Genomic DNA, 21,679 nt, shown 5'->3' on the forward strand with positions numbered 1-21,679 from the left:
CGGCTAGCCAGCCGGACGCCCCCCCGCTTCCTGCCTTTATCCTCGGGTGTCTAGACCGCCCGGCGGCCCTTAGGCGGGCGGGCTTCCAGGGACAGCGGCTCGGGGCGTTGAGGGGCGCCGGGTGGCGTCGTCGGGGGCGCTGAGTGGCGCCGGGTCGCAGATCCGGGGGTGCTGCGGGCTGTGAGGGGCTGTGGGGGTCGCCGGGGCTGGGGTCGCCTCCGGGGGCGGGGGTCGCCTCCGGGGGCTGGGGCGCTGACGGCTGAGGGCACCGGGGTCGGGTCGCCGGAGGTCGCAGGGCCGGGATCGCCGGGGCCGAGAGCGCTGAGGGGAGAGGGTCTCCTGGGCCCAGGTCGCCGGGGCCGGGGTGTCCGGGGCGGCGTCTTCGAGGCCGGGATCGCCAGGGCGGGGGTTTCCGAGGCCGGGGGTCTCCGAGGCCGGGGTCACGGGGCGGGGGTTTCCGAGGCTGCGTTCTCCGGGGCGGGGGTCTCCGGCGCCGGGGGTCTCCGGGGCGGGGGTCTCCGGGACCGGGGGTCTCAGAGCCCCGGGTCTCCTGGGTCGGCGGTCTCAGGGTGGGGTCGCGATTGCTGTCACCCGGCAGCGCCTCCTTCGTCGCCGTCCGAGCGCACGTTCAAGTTCCCCGTCGGCCCGGTCGGCCTTCTCCATAGTTTCCGGCCCTCGGTGCTCGCAAGTTGTGAGCCCCGGTCCATTTCTTTGTTCGGAGATGAAATGACACACATGGCAGGCGGCCTCCACAGGGACGCGTCCTGCCCCCGGGCCTGCCCGGCCGCGGACGGGGCGCTCAGGGTGCTGTCCTGGCGCCAGCACCTCGGCCGGCGTCCCCGGGCAGCTGTGGACTCCGGCCGCTGCTCCTGGGTAAATAAGCTGCGGCTCAAGGCGCCGGTCTGTGAAGCCTGGAAAGTTTACATTCTTGTCTGTGCAGATAGACGGCAGAAGGCATAGTAACCACGCTACACTCCCAGCTCTCCAACGTGATGAAAGCTGGCAGCTTCACGGTTCTCCTCCAGCTAACGTCACTCCAGAAGCTGTCGGCCACCATTGGTCCTGCAAGTAGTCTGAAGTTGCAGAGGTTGTAAAAGGTTATTTTAAATGCTTTAGTTAATGTATTAACGTTTTATTCCTGATGAATCAAACAGAACCTGTGGTGAACTTCTGTGGTTTGGTAGCGAAGTTTGAATGCAGCAGAATTTAAAGTGCTGATGTTGTTAAATGGGACCAAACCCTGGTTTACTGGCTAAGATGACGTAAGTGGCTTTTGCTCCTTATTTATATTTTAGGGAGTGTAGTTTGACATGCAGTCTGTAAAATGTAAAGAGTAAAGAGCGTTGTTAGGGTATTCTGTTTGTTTACAGGTAACTCATTGAAGAGCTACCTACTGGTGAAGCAGTGGGGTTATGAATAACAGTTTGTTCTCAGGACTCACGGGTGGCTTTACACTCAGAGCATACTGGGACAGGTGTCTGCCAGGCGTTTGTACCTTCCAAGTCAAAGCAGTATATGCTTTCCTTTTGTGATCAGAAAAAATCACCCAGCTGGCTGGTCCCAAAAGATTTTCCAGCCGGTCCACACTTCTGTCTTTCTGCTCACTGGGGCAGAGAAGGCTTTGCCAGCTTTGTATGCTATTCTCTCTACCCCCTTTCCAATGAATTTCTCACAGACCCTGTGTTCACCTGGGCTTTCTTCTCTGGCCCCGCCTAATATTCTTACCCACTGGGCCCAGGCAGGAAGCGGTTGGCCTGGTTGTTTTTAATACAGTGACTGCTTCGCTGCCAGGCATGACATGAATTTGCCGTAACACATTACCATACACTTGCTGGGTTAAAACACAAAGCTCTATTATCTTAAGAGTTCTGGAGGTGAGATGTCCAGAAGGTCTCACCAGTGTAAAACCAAGGTGTCAGCAGTGCTGCTCCTTTCTAGAGTGTCTAGGCGGGAATCCATTCCCTTGCCTTTTCCAGCTTCTAGAGGCCGCCTGCATTCCTTGGTTTATTGCCCCTTCCATCTTCAAAGCCATCGGGTAGCAGCTTCTCATCTCTTTCTAGCCTCCTGGCTTTCTGTTGCAGAGGTTCTTTGTGATTACATTGTATCCACCGGTATAATCTCCCAGTTTTAGTGTCAGCTGATTAACAACCTTTATTCCATCAGCAGCCTTAATTCCCCTTTGCCATGTAAGGTGACATATTCAAGGGTTCTAGGGATCAGGATGGGGATATCTTTGGGGGGGCCATTATTTTGTCTACCATACCGGAAGATGAGAAGGAAGTTTATTCTTCCCCTTTACACAGTTTTTAAAAATCATCTTTTATTTTGGAGGAACCAAACAGTTTGAATTCAAGGAGCTTCCCCACCCATAGGATTCACCACACAAAAGAGTTCTTAGTGGCTTAAGGTGATCATATGAAGAATAAAAGTTCAAGGTTTGCTTTAGTCTCCAGAACCTTCCACGTCCCTCATGGCTTATGGAGACTTTACCTTGAGAGATAAGGCAGCTCTTCAGATTCCACATTTTGAAACGAAGCTTGTGCTACAGATTCAGGAGAAGCACATGAAATGCGGTCCCAGAGGGTCCCTTGGAAACACCATTGTCTTCCTGTAAGTAAACACCTTGTTGTTGGGTGCCCCGAAGTCCATTTCTACTCTTAGCAATCCCATGTGACGGAGTAGAACTGCCCCATAGAGTTTTCTATGCTGTAATCTTTACTGTCTTTCTCCTGTAGAGCCACTGAGTGATTGGAACCACCAACCTTTGGGTTAGCCACCAAGTGCTTAACCATTGTGCCACCAGGGCTCCTTAGTAAACATTTTAAATCTCAATAATTGGTTTTCAAACTAATGAGAAATTCTTTCCTATGGTATTGACTTTTTTTGTAGACTGTGTTTCAACAGTGCTTCCTTTTCTTTTGTACATTTCCCCTCTGTTGAGAATTGGTAAGGGTTGATGAGTTAGCCTAGGGTACTTAACTGCTGTTTTTAATGTTACTTCTTTGGGGAAATGTGTTCTGATTTTCAAGCTACCATTTTGGTATACAAAACTTTTGGAAGCTAACTCATTTATAATAAGCTGAAGAAAGAGAAAGAGTCTTTGAGTTTTCACTTCCATAAAGAGTTTCAGAATCGAACAAAAAAGGCTTCCTCAACTGTACTACTCTCTAGTGTTCTCTGTAGGTCTGTGTCTGTGTCGCTGCGTTTGGAACCCTTCTCGTGGACACTCCCTATAATACCGTATTGTTTATTCAAAAGCCCTAAAGTCGCTAGACAGGTACAGTTTAGTTCAAGTACACATGTGGGGTTGTGCTTTTATTGGTAAACAAAAAAAAAAACCTAACAGTCTATTTACAGTCTCTACACAAAAACAAATTCAAATTAGATTAAGGACCTAAATGTGCAGACTGAAACTGTAAGATTCTTGGAAGAAAATGCAGGGGCAACACTGTCAGGCCTAGGTTTTAAAAATGGATTGTCTAATGCAATAACAAAAGCACAAACAAGAAAAGACAAAATAAATAAATGGGACCTCATAAAAATTAAAGACTTGTTTATCAAAAGACTTTACCAAAAAAAAAAAGAAAAGAAAAGAAAAGACAGGCTACCAACTGGGAGAATATCTTCGGAAACCATACATCTGATAAGAATCTAATAACCAAAATATATATAAAACTTTGACTACTTAACAACAAAAGGACAAATAACTTAGTCATAAAATGAGCAAAGAACTTGAATGGACATTTCACCAAAGAGGACATTAAAATGACCACCAAATACATGAAAAGATACTCAGGGTCTTTAGCCATCAGAGGGATGCAAATCAAAATCATAATGAGATACCACTTCACTCCCACTAGGACGAGTAAGATAGAAACAAACCAACAGGAACAACGGAAAATAACAAATGTTGATAGGAATGTGGGGAAATTGGAACCCTTGTCCATTGCTGGTAAAAAAAATGCAGAATGGTATAGCCATTGTGGAAAAGAGTGTGGCAGTTCCTCAAAAAACTAAAAATACAATTACCATATGACCCACTGTGTCCGGTCCATCTCGTTGAGGGTCTTCCTCTTTTTTGCTGACCTTCTGTTTTACCAAGCATGATGTCCTTCTCTAGGGACTGGTCCCTAGAGGATTGACACAGTGGTTGCAGTGGGCTCAAACATAGCAACGATTGTGAGGATGGTGCAGGACCGGGCAATGCTTTGTTCTGTTTTACATAGGGTCGCTGTGAGTTGGAATTGACTCGATGGCACCTAACAGCAACAACATATAACCTAGCAATTCCACTCCTAGGTATATACCCAAAAGACTTGAAAGCAGAGACTCAAAAAGAGACATTTACACCAGTGTTCATTGCAGCACTATTCACAACAGCTAAAAGGTAGAAACAACCTAAATGCTTATCAACAGATGAATGGATAAACACAATGTGGTGCATAGATACAATGAAATGCTACTCAGGCAGTTAGAGAAATGAAATCTTGGTACATGCTATAGTATAGATGGTTGAAGACATGCTGAGCGAAATAAGCATTTCACAAAAGGGCAACTATTGTATGACCTCACTTATATAGAAAGCAAAAAAAAGCAAATGTATAGAGACCAAAGTTTATTAATGGTTACGGGGGGCGTCGGGGGGGGGGAGTGGGGCTTAATGGTGTTAGAAGAATTGCATTGATTAAGGGTAAGGTTACACAGCTGATTATTGTAATTGCTGTCAAAAAGCTGTATGCCTGTAAAAAGTCGAATTGGGAAAAATTCTGTGATAGATAACGTTTACAACAATGACAAAAAAAAAAAAGGTATTAGCTGCTGAGGCTGCTATGTACAACCAAACACTTCATGGGTTTTGGTTCCTTGGTTTGGAGGTTTAGAGTCATGGTTTCATGGGACATCCCAGTTAATGGGCCTAATAACACCTTTAGTGCTTCTTTCATTTCTACCTCCTAGTTCCTTACGTAGTACCTGTAGTCTTAAGCAGCCACCCGGTCTCTATTTCCTGGAGCAATAGAGGATGTGAAATATGTGGCTAATTGCCTCCATGAAAAACTGCCTCCTTTGCCCTGAGACCAGAAGAATTGGATGGTGCCTGGTTGCCATTACTGAGCATTTTGAGCAGAGATTTCATAGAAGGATCCTGATCAAAAGCAGGGGAAATACAAAACAGAATTTCAAATTCTTAAGACTCCAGACTTTCTGGAGCCATGGAGGGTGGATGAACCCCCCAAACTATTGCCTCGACATGATCTTTAAACCTTAAAGCAAAAATATCCCCTGAAGTCTGCTTAAAACCAAACAGTAGTCCAGCTTAACTATGAAAAATGTCTGCCCTTAGTAAAATCTGTTAAGAAAACATTCTGCATCGCACTTTGGAGAGTAGTGTCTCGGGTCTTAAATGCTAGCACGTGGCCATCTAAGATGCATCAATTGGTCTCAACCCACCTGGAGCAAAGGAGAATGAAGAACACCAAAGATACAAGGTAATTGTAAGCCCAAGAGACAGAAAGGGCCACATAAACCAGAGACTACATCAGCCTAAGACCAGAGGAACTAGATGGTGCCCGGCTACAACCGATGACGGCCCTGACAGGGAAAGTAACAGAGAACCCCTGAGCGAGCAGGAGAGCAGTAGGATGCAGACCTCAAATTCTTGTAAAAAGACCAGACTTAATGATCTGACTGAGACTAGAAGGACCCCGGAGGTCATGGTTCCCAGACCTTCCATTAGCCCAAGACAGGAACCACTCCCAAAGCCAACTCTTCAGACAGGGATTGGACCGGACTTTGGGATAGAAAATGACACTGGTGAGGAATGAGCTTCTTGGATCAAGTAGACACATGAGACTATGTGGGCAGCTCCTGTCTAGGTGGGAGATGAGAGGGCAGAGGGGTTCAGAAGGCGGCTGAATGGACACGAAAATAGAGGGTGGAAAGAAAGAGTGTGCTGTCTCATTAAAGGGAGAGCAACTAGGAGTATATAGCAAGGTGTATATAAATTTTTGTATGAGAGACTGACTTGATTTGTAAACTTTCACTTAAATCACTATAAAAATTAAAAAAAAAAGTCTGCCTTGAGCATTGTGCTGTTTTAAGAACTGTATGGGATCAATGTGACAACAGCAACTCAAAAGATTAGGGGGCCGTGAGTTTATGTTAATGGAGGAGGAACAACTCAGAAAGGGAGAGTGAGAATGGTTGTACAACTTGAAAATGTAATCAGTGTCACCAAATTGTATATGTAGAAACTGTTGAATGGGTGTATGTTTTGCTGTATACCAAACCTGTTGCCATCTAGTAGATTCCGACTCATAGCTACCCTGTAGGACAGAGTAGAACTGCCCCATAGGGTTTCCAAGGAGCAGCTGTTGGGTCTGAACTGCCGACCCTTTGGTTAGCAGCCAAGCTCTTAACCACTGTGCCACCAGAGCTCCATATTCTTAACAACAACAACAACAACAAAATAAATGTAGAAAAAAAAAAGCCTGTTAGCATTGTGGAGTCAAACCATACAAGCCTTTAACTTACATATATTCACTGAAGTATTTGTATTTAGAAAGAAAAAAAAAGTAGAAAATTAAGTTTCCCATATGATCTCGTTGTAATACCTGTGCCGTGAAGAACTAATCAGTATCCATTTCTGTGTAATACTGTATGGGGCTGTCTGTGCAAAACCTGTGTACTGCCCTGGAAGGAGAACATTTAAGGGGTTTTCCGCAGAGTGTTTTCATCCTCCAGCAGTGTGGGGCGAGTGGCTGCAGTTTTGCTTTAGTTCATTTGTAAGCTGCGTTTTTAAGGGTAATTTCCACACCAAGTTTTAAAATGAGAGTCCTTGGAAGCCAAGGTGCTCGTCACATGAGTGCACTTGTTATTTTTGCTCCTTTCAAGGGGTTAGCTTCATTCAGAGAGTAAGTTGTCAACAGAGAATTAATTATCAAAATTTTGGGGTAGGTTTTCAAATGAAAGGGAGGATTCTCTTAAAAAAGAGATTTCTGCAAAACAAGCAAATCAGCTTGTTCAGTCTCCAGAATACCTTATTTTTCATCTGACCTCGATGTAATCTTTGCACTGAACTGCCAGAGTCATTACTTAATGCATGCAAAAAACCAAAACCCATTGCCGTTGAGTTGATTCTGACTCAGGTGATCCAGTGTGTAACAGAGTACAGCTGTTCCACAGGGGTTTCAGGGCTGTAATCTTTGTGGAAGCAGCTTGCCAGGCCTTTCTTCCGTGGAACCACTGGGTGGGTTTGAACCGCCAACTTTGTGATTAGCAGCCGAGCGGGGTGAGACTAATTTTAAGTTAGAATATCAGTGTTTTTTCATCAAGACTTGAGAACACTAGGTTTCAGCCTGTCTCAGGAGGGAGAGCAGAGGGGTAAAGCATTCAGGCGGAGTTGATTTGCATATAGCAATGATTGTTGAAATGTCAGCTCCTAAAAGCACACCTGCTGTCTCTGGCTTTGGCCGTTGAGGAGCCCCTGAGGGAGGTGTATGAGGGGGATATTCAGGGCTGTGGTAAAAAGCAAGTACAAAAAAGACACCTAGATTCTGAGGCTTTTGGGGTCGCTTTTCATCTGTCCCATCCCCCCATATTCTACATCCCTGGCCTCCCTTCCCCCACTGTGGGTCACTGAGGCTGTACGGGTGTCTGGTGTGGTTTCTGTGCATGGTTAGGTGTGCTACTCTAAAGCACGGGGGAGAGTGAACTCTGGTTTGTGAACTGGGAGACCGCTGTGTAGCAGTCTTTGCAGGGGGCGGGTCCGCAGTGGCCCGGAGGGAGAATGTCCTTGTGGGGGCATCTTCTGCAGCTGCAGATGGCAGCCTGTAGGAAGGAGCACTGGCTCGTGGTTGCCTCCTGGCCGTTCTAATCCAGTTTCCGATGCTAAGTGCGTTGGTCGGAACTTCAGGAGTTTGGTCAGAAAAGAGAGTTGTTTCTTCTGTGTATTGATAAAAAGAAGTTGTGTGCCATTGACCTACTTTTGGGTGTCTACGATGGGTATTTGGGAGCATTTTACATACGTTGTGTTATAGACCCTGGATAAAATGAGAATTTCTATCAAAATTGTAGGAAGAGATGGGCACGCTGTATCATGAACCATGAAGACCTGTGTATGTGGGGTGGGTAGAGAAGACAGGAAAAATCATTTTTATGCTTATTTTTCTTTGGGAAAATTCGGATTTGTAATTTTATGAAAGCTTAATTGACATTTTAAGAAAGCTGTTCATGTATTGCTTGTTAGCTGATTGGTCTTTATTCCCCCAATTTATTTCTAACCACCGTGAAACAGTTGGGAATTTTTTTTTTGGAGGGTCCTGTTACCTCCTCATTAGATCACTATCGTTCCTGGGGCTCACAGTTCATTTCTCATTTGCAGAAAGAAGTATTTTTGCCTTCATAGGTTACCCTGCCCAAGAAAAGACTCAGTCACTATGGGTTTTGCCTTTGGTGACTTTTGAACTTGAGCAGACGTTTCTAACCTGCAATCTGCCTTTTAGTGAGCTTCTGGGACCCTCCAAAACTGCACGTAAATGTTTTTGTGTACGTGCATTTTGGAGGCAGAGGGTCCTTAGCTTTCATCGGGTTCTCCAAAGGCCCACTGACCCCAGGCCTCACCAGTCACGAGGTTGCTGATGTCCCTGACGCCTCTCTCGGGGCAGTTTGTTTAGCTGGAGGCTGGCTCGCCACCATTGGTAATAATCGGAAGTCTTAGCGGCAGCGACTGCATTGAAAAGATGACAAAATAATCACATTTCCAAGGACAGCTTCTTAGGGACGTCATTGACTCTGCACTGTCATTCAAGGCCTTTGTTTCCTGAACAGGCTCCCACTCCTATTGCTCTCATTCGCTTCAGCCTCATAGATATCCTGCAGCCAGGGGAAGAGTTGGCCCTTAGGAAGTCAGCTTACACGTAAAAGGGTGGAGGTGTTGGTCTCCACCAGGGCACGCCTCTAGTCGTCAGAAGATGGCTGATGAACGTTTCTCTCACTCTGATGTTTTTAAGCATGGAAAAATATGTATTAGTTTTGATGGGGGCCTGGGTCAGATTTTGACCAATTGTTGTAGTCACTTATTTACCTTTCCTTAATTGTTCTCTTAAATAATCTCAGCTCATATATTGTCTTCTGGCCAAATACACAGAGTAGTTCCTTTACAGGAGAGGCTGTGAGTTCCATGGGCCTTACTGGCCTGGCTTACGGTGATAAATAAGTCCGTCTGTGGAATGTCATAGGATGATAATACCTGTTCCTTTTTAAATATGCTATGCATTCATCAAGAGCAATCTTGCCAAACAGATTTCTTTCCCTCTTATATCACGCATTCAGGATCAGCTAGGACACTTACTTTATAGAAAGAACTAGAAGGAGACGCCTTCCGGTTTCAGGGGTGGGGAGCGAACATTATAGGTCCCTTGGTGGGGAGAGGGATGGGGACAGATCTGTGTGTGCGGCACCGGTCGCTGGGGCAGAGGCCGGGGGCATTCAGCTTGAGGGGTTGCACTCCCCGTCCCCACTCACCCTCCGAGGCGAGGGCCCTGGAGAGTCGGCCCCTGAAGGAGCCTGCTTTGCCTGAGCCCGCCCCATGCACCGTCACCGCACTGCTTCTCCCGTCTCTTTAATTATCGTTGCTCAGTTTCAGTTGCAATAATAGAGCGTGGAGGTGGTGGAAAATTATTTAGAAATGTTGAAGAAGCGAATCCCACATCCTCTGAAACTGCTGGTGAGGTTGTCGTGCTTCGTCTTTGCGTTGACGAAAAAAAAATTGTCGCGCAGGTTGAAGGGCATGGAGGGGGTTTCTGTCAGCCCTTGTCATCCAGGGTGGTGTGACGTCAGATTCCTCTGCCTTGTGATATGAGGGACATTCGCTGGCTTCTCTGGTGACTGACTGTAGCAAGGGTCAGAGTACCTTCCTCATTCAAGTTTTTTCACGTTTTCTACCTTCTTTTTGAGCCTTTAAGAAGGTTTCTGTTTCAGAAACGTGCCTTTATCTGGCAACATTACGGTCTACTGTGTAGTTAATAATGGTAGGTAACAACGATGGAACTAGTTTGCAAACAAACAAACAAAAAAAAAACAAACCCGTTGCTGTCGAATCGATTCTGACTCATAGCGACTCTATAGGACAGAGTGGAACTGGCACACAGGGTTTCCAAGGCTGTCACCTTTACAGAAGCAGACCGCCACGTCTTTATCCCGCCGAGCGCCTGGTGGGTTCAAACTGCTGACCTTTCGGTTAGCAGCCAAGTGCTTAACCACTGCGCCACCAGGGCTCCTCACAAGAGCAGTTAAGGATGTAAAATTGGTAGGATCTGGCTGCCAGGGTTTGGGAGGGGCACGAGATTGAAGGGGGATGAAGGACACAGGATTCAAGCTCATCCCAGGTGTCTGTTTTTGGATGACTGCTTGGCAAGCGTCTAGATTTGAACACGGGAGCTCAGCTGTGGACGTGCTGTTTTGAGTTCTGAGATGCTCACAGGCCGTCCAGCTTGAGAGGTCCATTTAGGCAGTTGGATTTGGACCTGGAACTCAAGAGATTACAAACACAAGAGTAGGAGTGGAGCCATGGACCCGCTGACCCAGAAGAAGTGCAAGAAAGTCATCTTGGGGCTTGCTGGCACTTAAGCTCTGGGCAGGGGAGGAGGCCTGAAAAGGGGACTTTGAAGGGGAACATAATTACTCTCCCAAGCAGCTGGACTATGAATGGAGCCCCAAAGACGAGGCACAGTTAAAGGGGAGATTTTTGTTTCCATTCTTAGTTTGGGGGTATTTAAGACTTCACAGTCTTTTTTTAAACACTCATTTCAAAAATTTTTCTGAGCCAGTTTTGAGTTGAAGTATTCATATGCTGTGTGTTGTGACCTTAAGTGAGGCTTGGGTTCACATTTCCTTGTATCTCTCTGGACTTTTGTACATAGCAGCTGCCAGACTCCATGTGTTTTGGCAATCTATTTAGCTTAAGTTACTTTCTCTTATGTTTTCTGACTTCCTGAAATACAATTTCCAACAGCCCTGATGATTAAAGTTAAGAGAATATTTCAATTTTGAGCTGTATTCTTACATTTTCAGTTGTCTATAGGAATTTCCCCTTGGGTATTCTGTCACCATCTAAAATTCAGCATGTCCAAAGGCATTCTTTTGCCCCTCCTCAATTTAGTGTTCCCTTCAGGCTTCCCTAATTTTTTTTTTTTTTTACTCTTATCACCATTTATTTATCATCCTAATTATTCAGACTTGAACGAAAAGTTTGATTCCATTCTTTCTCTCTCTATCTAGATGGTTTTCTGTCTATAATCCCATCTGTCCATTTATTCAGCCTTGTCTTATTATCGTCTTTATTTCAGGATATTTGCTTGATGCTAGGGCTATAAAGAATTTAAGAATTTAAAAAGAAGCCCTGCTTTCAAGAAGCACATAGTGTAGGAGCGGCTGACAGTCGAACATTTTCCAGAGTATAACAGATGCTGAGGTGGAGGTATAAACAAATTCTGTGGGAGCCAGTTTTCAGAGTGTTCCGGGTGAGATGTACTTATTAGGAAACCACCTAACTCCTGGGATCAGAGGAGATGGGGGTCTTCCTGAGTGGGGGTTACCACCATGACTGTCTCCACAGCAGGAGTGACCACTGCCTGCTACGCACTAAATTCATTGCAGAACACTTCTCATAGGTTCTCCTCTAATCCGCACAGTAATCCCGTGTGGTGGAAACAAACAGCATGCCCATTTTACAGGTGAGGAAGTGGAGACCCCAAGAGGTTCTTGTTTACATAGGTGACGGAGCCGATCAGGGTGGAGCTGGTGTTTGAAGCCCAGATTTCTCAGCCTCCAGCGTCTGTGTTCTCCTCACGTCTGCCGCACCGCCTGCTGGAGCTCATTTCCTGTTGTTTCATGCTCCCCTCTTCATTTTCATTATGTTTCTAAACTTTCAGCCTTTCTCCTACAACTGCTGGGGTACAGAGTTCCACATCTTGGTACAGTTTGCGTAGATTTTTGGTTAAAGCCTGTGTTGCAGGTTATTAAACAGTTTTATATTCAGAGAGCCTGATTTAATCAGGCTCAAGATTTGAGGAGTTTAAGGTTCATGCATATTAAAACTAGTTTCTTTTCAACTCATGGGATGGCACAGGATGTTTGCTTCTAGGGCCTCTTGGTAACTGGGGTTGGTGTCGTGGCAACAGTAGTTATACAGCCTGGCCTTCGGTGAGTCCCTGGAGCCAGACTCATTTCAAGCTGGACAACCAGAACTTCTGTGAGAAATAGAGGTGAAGGTTAGTATGAGCGACCGCGCCTCTTACCAATCTGTACAGAACCTTGCCTCTCAGCGGCCAACTTACACGTGCCTTTTCATGTCCCTCCTTAGCTCTTTCGCCTGTTGGGACAAAATATAAAAGGCTATTGAAGATGGATCCTGCTCAAAAGGAGGAAAAGTGTGGAACAGAGTTTCAAATTCTAATGGAAATGAAACTTACTAGATCCACTGAGACTGGGGGAAGCCCACATCTATTGACCTGAGATGATTGTCAAACCTTGAACCAAAGCTATCTCCTCAGATCATCTTTAAATAATAGTTTAGCTCAATTAGTGAAGAACGTTTGCCTTGAGTATTGTGTGCTTTTAAAGAATTATCTATATGAAATCAGCTGACAACAGTAACTCTAAAGCATAGATGAAAAGCTTACAGGGCAGTGAGTTTAAGCTAATGGTGGTGAAATGAACAGGTAGAGATGGCGAGAATGGTGACACAATGTGAAAAATATAACCGATGTCATTGAACTGTACATGTAGAAATTGTTGAATGGGTGCCATCGAGTTGGTTTTCACTCATAGTGACCCTGTGTACCATAGAACAAAACAATGCCTGGTCCTGCACCATCCTCACAATTATTGCTATGCTTGAGGCCATTGTTGCAGCCACCGTGTCAGTCCATCTCGTTGAAGGTCTTCCTCATTTTCCCGACCCTCTACTTTACCAAGCAGGATGTCATTCTCCAGGGACTGATCCCTCCTGGTAACATGTCCAAAGTACATGAGACGGAGTCTCACCATCCGCACTTCTGAGGAGCACTCTGGCTATACTTCTTCCAAGACAGACTTGTTCGTTCTTCTGGCAGTCCGTGGTATATTCGATGTCTTTCGCCAACATCCTAATTCCAGGGCGTCAGTTTGTATTAGGAGGGTTTTCAAAAATGAAGCCTTGATTGACTGCTCTCAGCTCAGCGGTGGCAGTGGCTTGCTAAGGGGACTGTGAGTCTCGGGACACACGTCCAGATAGCCCTGGAAACACCAGCAGATTCGGATTCTGACTCCTCTTGGTGTTCAGCTCCTGTGGGACCAGCATTCTTTTCTCAGGACAACTGCCTGACAGTAACATTGAGCTGGGTTGTAGCTTTGAGGTCTGGCTTGGAGGCGATGCCCTCCTGTTTTAAGAGGAAAAATGAGTCCATCGTTCTAGGAAGGAGATACTGGCATGAAATTATTTGGTCATTATTTCCCTAGACATCTGCCCTTTTCTCCTGCATCACATGAGAGACACCTCACTGTGTAGAAGCCGACGAGGTGCTGACACGCTTTCACAAATTTGTGTTAAAGGTGATTTTGGTTTAACGTCTACCCTGAATCAGTGCCAAAAACCACATTACTGAGTAGAAACTACTATTCTTTGCCTTTTCTGATCGTGTTGTGATCTCTCATTTTCTTCAACATGTAAATATGTGTGTACAGAGCATTCTACTAAGAGGAATTTAAACGTCTTCCTTAGAAAATTAAAACAGTGACATCCTTATAGTAAAAACTCAGTTGATAGAGAAAAGCACGTAGTCAGAGTCACTTTTGATCTTTAAAGGAGCCTTAGCAGGCTCTAAGAAGTTTGAGCGATGTTAGTTCCCGGTGTTGTCATATCCCCAGGGTCAGCTGATTTTCCACACAGAAGTAGGTCACACATCACCCCACTTCAGCCCCTTTGAGCATTAATTGCCCTTGGAGACCTGCGCCTTAGAGAAAACAAGAACCTCAGAACAGTTTGGATTTGAAAGATGGAAAAGCTCACGTGTGTGAGGATATGTGAGCAAGGATGTTACTGTAGACTACGTAAATGTTCATTCATAGGAAATGGCCCAGTGTATGATTGTGCAGTGAAACCTGTGAGAGCCGGAACTCCATGGGGACTGCCTGGTTCTTCCACCTTTGACAGGGTGCAGTCTTACCACTTTTTTTTTCTCTCTCTCTCTCTATTAGTGGAAAATATTTGAGTTTTCCTTCTCTGACAGGTTTTTGCCTTATACCAGTTCTGGCTCTCGTGGGTTTTACTGTGTATTTGTTACAGAATAACCGGCGAGCCTTTGAGAAGAATGAGACCTGCATGTCCAGACATGGAGAATGTCCACGTGACACGGAGTAAAGGGACAGGTCCCTCAGACAGTATCCTGGCCATAAAACAAACTACGCACTTTTGTAAACTCACATCAAATGTGTGCAGAAACCCCCCCTATAAACTTTATGTGGATTCAGATTAAATGCTGAAACCAAGCCTGAAGCATGGACTGGGTTGGCGGGTGGGCATGGATCTCTCCTCTGGGTTACAGGTGCCCGGGGAAGGGACAAAAGGAAGTCCCGTGGCCTCTTTGGTTCTTGAAGATCTGCAGAACTGGTGGTGGCTGAATAATGGTTATATCTGTGATCAGTTTTGATTTCAAGAAGTGACATCAGACTGATTCGATGTCTGTCATTTTTAGAAAAGATAAAAGTATGTGACGCTTTCTGTGTAGAATTACTTCTGTTTGAAAATCTGAAGGTCTGTTGTAATGATATTTTTGTTTGCTTTTTAGGACAAGAAGCATTTTTAACTAGTAAAATGCTCTTGCATTTCTTGTTACACCTGTAAAAAGCCTAGCTCTGTGGACAAAACCAAAAGGCAAGTCGATTCCGACTCATAGCGACCCCATAGGACAGAATAGAACTGACACATAGGGTTTCCAAGGAGCGGTTGGTGGATTTGAACTGCCGACCTTTTGGTTGGCAGCTGAACTCTTAACCACTGTGCCACCAGGGCTCCAAGGCCAGAATTAAAACATCTGTGGTCAGAAGAAGAAATTAAATATTAAATATAAAATTAAATATTCCCTGAGTTTGGGGCTTTCAACCTCCAAATCTGTAAAATAACCATGTTTGTTAAATGGCCGTGTATTTTTTAGTTCCAGATGGGTACCTTTTGCAATTGGAGCAGTCAAGTGTCCCAGGCAGATGAGCATGCAGAAGTGGTTGGTTTAACCTACCTGACTGCTTCTAACGTCTGTAACCTCGGAAATTGGGGGTACAGTGGTGGCTGCCACACCTGACTAACCTTCAGGATCACCTGGGTGAGTTTTTAAAAAAGCATGTTGTCCTGGAGCCCCACTGCAGCCACACCTGATCAGTTAGGGTGCTCCAGCACAGGGCACAGGAGTATACATGCCTACCTCCCTACCTGCATCCCTGGGTGGTACAAATGGTTTGCATTCAACTGTTAACCTAAAGAGTGGTGGTTCGAACCCACCTAGTGGCTTCTGACCATCTGCTTCTGTAAAGATTACAAGCCAAGAAAAGCCTTTGGAGCAGTCTGCTCTGTAACTCATGGGGTTGTCTCTATGAGTTAAAACTGACCCGATGACAACTAACATCCACCTACCTACCTACAAATTTGGGCCCCCAGATGTAGAAGCCCCACCTCAGGAATGCTCCTCTGCTTAGGGTCAGCCACACAGGTTGGCACCCGCTTTTACTGGCTTGGGTTGGTGGGGCAGAGATGGTTCCCATCACTTCCTGTGTTGGCTGCATAGAACGATGGTGCGAGGGTTTGTGTGTCCATAATTGAAGGATGGGGTGGCAGAGTGTTAAGCGCATCTCTCAGCCGTCTAATTCATGTGGTTCTGCTTTAGGCCATTCAGTATTCCTCTAGAGGATTTTAGCTGTCAAGCAGAGGCCTTTGAAGAGGCTCAACAGATCAAAGAAGCAAAAAATAACCAAGCTTGGCGTTTTTTTTTTTTAACTCCTTTACTATAGCTACCCAGTTTATCTGCCTACCTACTTCAGCTCCCCCAAGTGTCTTTGTGTGGTTTTCTGTTGTATTCCTTTTTAAAAGATACCTTCCTTTTATGTTGCTGCTGTTGCTAGGCAGCCCCTGGGCGGGTGCCAGTCTTGGAGCCCCGACCTGTGCAGCAGAGAGGAAGTGACCTAGGAAGAGCCTTTCACCTCTCCTGCTGGGACAAAGGAGGGCCCTGGAACCAGGATGCTGATGGCCAGGCACAGGAGATCTGTGGAAGCCACTGAGGCTGAGTTACCAGCCAAGGATGTCTTCCGAGAAGCTGCCAGCCTCCTCTCAGGGTTGTTGGGATACAGTCTGAAAATGAAGCCACTGCAAGCAGCGTGCTAGGATTGGTTATAATTGTGTATGTGCTTTCTACTTTGGCACCTGTACAAACTTGTAGAAAATTAGCAAGCATATGCAAAAGTAGAGAGAAGAGTATAATGAATCCTGTGTGCTCATTATCATTAACATTTTGGTGGAATTACCTTTCAGTCTTTCTCTATTCATGCATGTTCACCGTATTCATACATGTTCACCTGCCTCATGTCCTTTCTGAAAAATGTACTAGAGTTTAGAAAAAGAAAAAAAAAAAACTTAAAAAATAGTTGGGGTCATTCTGTAGAATGTTTTATAGCTTGTTTTTTTTTTTTTATTAAACATACCTGTTTTCTTTGTTTTTACAGTTTTTAGTGAACATCAACCTCAGAGAGGATAAACAAAGGATAGTCAGGACTAAAAAAGAGATGACTAGGAAGCAAGGAGATTGGCTTGCCATAGCTTCACAGGTGCCCAATGATTGGCTTGCCATAGCTCCATAGCTGCCCAGTGATTGGCTTGCCATAGCTCCATAGCTGCCCAGTGATTGGCTTGTCATAGCTCCATAGCTGCCCAACAGTTGGCTTGCCATAGCTCCATAGCTGCCCCACAGTTGGCTTGCCATAGCTCCGTAGCTGCCCAGTGATTGGCTTGTCATAGGTCCATAGCTGCCCAGTGATTGGCTTGCCATAGCTCCATAGCTGCCCAACAGTTGGCTTGCCATAGCTCCACAGGTGCCCAAGGATTGTCTTGCCATAGCTCCATAGCTGCCCAACAGTTGGCTTGCCATAGCTCCATAGCTGCCCAGTGATTGGCTTGTCATAGCTCCATAGCTGCCCAGTGATTGGCTTGCCATAGCTCCATAGCTGCCCAGTGATTGGCTTGCCATAGCTCCATAGCTGCCCAGTGATTGGCTTGTCATAGCTCCATAGCTGCCCAGTGATTGGCTTGCCATAGCTCCATAGCTGCCCAGTGATTGGCTTGCCATAGCTCCATAGCTGCCCAGTGATTGGCTTGTCATAGCTCCATAGCTGCCCAGTGATTGGCTTCCCATAGCTCCATAGCTGCCCAACAGTTGGCTTGCCATAGCTCCACAGGTGCCCAAGGATTGGCTTGTCATAGCTCCATAGCTGCCCAGTGATTGGCTTGTCATAGGTCCACAGCTGCCCAGTGATTGGCTTGCCATAGCTCCATAGCTGCCCAACAGTTGGCTTGCCATAGCTCCGCAGGTGCTCAAGGATTAGCTTGCCATAGCTCCACAGGTGCCCAAGGATTGGCTTGCCATAGCTCCCCAGGTTCTCAAGGATTAGCTTGCCATAGCTCCCCAGGTGCTCAAGGATTAGCTTGCAATAGCTCCACAGGTGCCCAAGGATTGGCTTGCCCTACCTCCACGGGTGCCCAACGACTGGCTTGCCGTAGCTCCGTGTAGATCACCAGACCCCGCAGATCAGAGCGGGAGAATTATTCCACATAGCAGAGGAAACAACAGGAATGGTAATGCTGCCCTCCCTGTCCTCAGGTCTCACAGGGTGATGTGACAGGCCCAGAGGGTGGCTACGCATAAGTTGAGTTGGTCTACACAGCTGAGGAACCAAGGACAAGGGCTTAGCACCTTTTTAGCAAGCAGCAAACAAGCCAGTCCCCCTACCCAGGAGTGAGGGAGTGAGCAGTATGCAGGCCATGCTGGGTCTCCTTGACCAACTCAGCGTGACCAGCTGCAGAGAGACAGTTTGGTCTCAGCTTGGCACACTCAGCAAGGACTTCAGGGCTGCTAAGAGCCCACGGTGAATGGCCTTTGCCACACACAGCAGAATATGGATGCACCATAATTTAATTAGTCATCCTCTTTTGTTGGCTGTTCAGAAGTTTCTACTTTGTTCCTCTAACAAATAGCCCTGAGCATTGCTGTACCTAAAACTTTACCTGCATTTCTGATCATTTTCTTAGGCTGGATTCCTGTCTGTGGAGTCACTGGGCCAGTGGGTTTAACTTTTTTAAGTCTCTTGATATGTAATGTCAGATGGCCTTCCAGAAAGTTCTGTCCATTTACATTTTACACCAGTATGTGAAGATACTTGTTACCTTACCCTTCCCAATGCTGAGTTGTGTTTTAATCATTTGGCTTCTTGGTATACTTTCTAAATATTATTTTGTCTTTCTAATCTGTTGGTGGGGTGAGATTTGACTGTCCTAAGAATCTTACCTAGTGTCTACATAAGTCAAAATGGGAAGTTATACGCTAGCATGCGGCCATCTAAGATGCATCAATTGGTCTCAACCCACCTGGAGGAAAGGCAAATGAAGAACACCAAAGATACAAGGTAATTGTGAGCCCAAGAGACAGAAAGGGCCACATAAACCAGAGACTGCATCAGCCTGGGACCAGAAGAACTAGGTGGTACCTGGCTACAACTGATGGCTGCCCTGATAGGGAACACAACAGAGAACCCCTGAGGGAGCAGGAGACCAGTGGGACGCAGACCTCAAATTCTTGTAAAAAGACCAGACTTAATGGTCTGACTGAGACTAGAAGGACCCTGGAGGTCATGGTCCCCAGACCTTCTCTTCGCCCAAGACAGGAACCGTTTCCCAAAGCCAACTCTTCAGACAGGGATTGGACTGGACTATGGGATAGAAAATGACACTGCTGAGGAATGAGCTTCTTGGATCAAGTAGACACATGAGACTATGTGGGCAGCTTCTGTCTGGGTGGGAGATGAGAGGGCAGAGGGAGTCAGAAGCTGGCTGAATGGACACGAAAATAGAGAGTGGAAAGAAGGAGCGTGGTGTCTCAGAGGGAGAGCAACTAGGAGTATATAAAAAAATTTTTTTGTATGAGAGACTGACTTGATTTGTAAACTTTCACTTAAATCACAATAAAAATTAAAAAAAATGGGAAGTTACAGCAGTTTCTTTTCCAGGTCATTTTTTTTTTTTTTTCCATTTATCCCACAGATGTTTATTGAACACCTCTTATAGCTAGGCACCATACAGGCCTTGAGATTTATTGGTGAACGGAGTCGTCAGGGAGCAACCAAAAAAGGGAGCTGGTTTCTCTGGATAGTGACTGTTCCATCCAGTTTTATGCATCTACAGGTTCAGATGAGGGGTTCTTAAGAGTTCAGGTCATGGGGAAGACTCACCTGCCTTTCCACTTTTGGGTGATCTTAGTCTTACGTTTGTTTATTGAACATAGCCCAGTGGTCGAACTTCTGGTTCCTAACTTCTCAGCATCTCCGTGTCCCCCTGTGACTGGCAAGGCCTAAAATATGCTAAAGAGTTTGAAAGCAATTCCATGCAAACTACAATTTACTTCTGAATAGGTACGTTTTTAAATTATTTTGTTTGAATATGGAAGACAGTGCTGTTTAGGGGCACCCAGGTTGAAAGCAGCGCAGGCTTTGCTTGCGAACTTTGCCTTTATTATTCTTATGGATTGAATTGTGTTCCCCCAAAAGATACGTTGAAGTCCTAACCCCTGTACCAGTGAGTGTGATTTTGGGGAAACAGGGTTTTTCTTTGCATATATCAGTTAAATTAACCGAAGTCATATTGGAGCAGGGTGGGTTTTTTAAAAGAAAAGGACAGACAGACTCACACAAGAGGAAGACAGATTCACATGACAACAGAGGCAGAAGCATCTATAAGCAGCAAAAATACACCAAGGATTGCGAGCGGCCATGAGAACGAGGAGAGAGGCATGGATCAGTTCCTCTCTCAGAGCCCTGGGAGGAATCAACAGGGCCAAGAGCCTGGTTTGGGCTCCCAGCCTCCAGCACTGTGAGCCGACACATTTCTGTTCTTTAAAGCCACCCACTCTGTGGCATTGTGTTACGGCAGCCTTGGGAAACTGAGACACTTTCCAAAGTGCACTGTTAAGATTTTTCATCAGTAAGCCTTAATTCCTACTCTGGCCTCTAACATTTACCATTTTATGCCTGGGCAAATGATCTGTTTTCTCTAGGGACATTTTCTTCTGTAGCACTGGGGTGATGACGCAGTCATACCTGCCTCAGGGGATCACAGGAAGGACTGGGGAGGTGGGCCATCTGCAGCCATCTCAGGTGCCAGTGCTGACAGCCAGGCAGTGCCTGATGACGGTTAGCAATGACTGTCATCACTTACCAGGAGGCACTTCTCAGGGACTTCAGATGTGCAGTCCACCATCTGGTCTCAACAGCAGACTGAAGATACCAGCAGTGACACATGAAACATCTTTAATTAGGGTGACCAGCACACCAATTTCCATCTATTTGTCTGCTACAAACTTTTCAGTTTCCCCCTTGTAATTTTTTTTATTTGATTTTATTGAAATATAATTTGCATAAGTAAACTCTATCCATGTAAACTGTACAGTTTGATGAGATATTATTTGACAGAACATACACCCATGAAACCCCCACCACAGTCAGGCTACAGAACATTTCCTTCACCCAAAGGCAGAACCTGTCTTGTACTAAATAAAACATTGCACGTTCTACAGGACTACCTTTGTATTTAATTAGACATTTTCAATATAAAATTCAATCTGCACAGTCACTCTGTGACGTTACTTACCTTTACTTGGTCAGGGTTACAAGTTAATTTATGAGCTTTTGCATAGTTCTCAGTCCTCTCCTTAACCCATCACAATACTGTTTATCATTGTAGCCTGGGAATCGGTTAATTGATAGTAGAGATTTTCCTCCAATTTGGTACTTTTTAAAAGTAATTTCTATGAAAATGTCTATGAAATGCATGTACATGGGCGAGAGCAATAAATAAAATTTCTTTCTGTCTCTCTCAAGCTCTGAACCTACTAGAAATAAAGGAAACCGAAAGTGGAGATCAAATGGTCAGCTTTGTAATTCATAAGGAGAGGCAGATGGAGGAGTCCCCCTAACTTCAAGCATATGGAAGTATGTTGCAGATTGTAAAATACCTCAAGTTTCTCCTGCTTCTTTCTCAGTGATAGGAACTTTTGAATTCCATTTAGAATTATCAATTGATACAACCAATAGCTTTTAGTACCACCAACCCTATGACGTCTCCCAAATATATATCTCCAGGCCTCTTCCTGCCATTGAGCTTCCAGGTCTTTAACTCACTTCCTCGTTTGACAACTCTCCTGAGATGGCTCACAGGCACGTCATACTCAACACAGCCACACACAGCCCCGATACTGTGCCTCTTCCAGTTGACCCCAGCCTAAGAAGCAGTATCTCCATCCACACAAGTGTTCAAGTCAAACATTTAGAAATCAACCCTGATTAACCCTTTCTCTCATTCTCTACATCCAGTTCCTTAGTAGTGCTGCCCAAA

At 45.5% G+C, this 21,679-nt stretch overlaps 1 protein-coding gene and 1 long non-coding RNA gene across 5 annotated transcripts in view; both read left to right on the forward strand.

Annotated features, from left to right (window-relative positions):
* The window catches only part of CYTH1 (cytohesin 1), a 113,937-nt gene that overhangs the window by 121 nt on the left and 92,137 nt on the right, over positions 1-21,679 (forward strand). The window lies entirely within an intron of this gene.
* The window catches only part of LOC135228065 (uncharacterized), a 41,106-nt gene continuing 19,896 nt past the window's right edge, over positions 470-21,679 (forward strand). Inside the window, exons 1-3 of one of the 4 annotated variants that reach the window (XR_010318274.1) lie at positions 500-14,911; positions 15,192-15,356; positions 16,150-21,221. This is a non-coding gene — a long non-coding RNA (uncharacterized LOC135228065). Of the gene's footprint in view, positions 14,912-15,191; positions 21,277-21,679 lie in introns of those variants that run through there. The other 3 variants (XR_010318275.1, XR_010318273.1, XR_010318276.1) reach the window with 3 other exon arrangements.

The sequence above is a fragment of the Loxodonta africana genome, chromosome 18, assembly GCF_030014295.1.
Source record: "Loxodonta africana isolate mLoxAfr1 chromosome 18, mLoxAfr1.hap2, whole genome shotgun sequence".
Classification (NCBI taxonomy): Eukaryota; Metazoa; Chordata; class Mammalia; order Proboscidea; family Elephantidae; genus Loxodonta; species Loxodonta africana.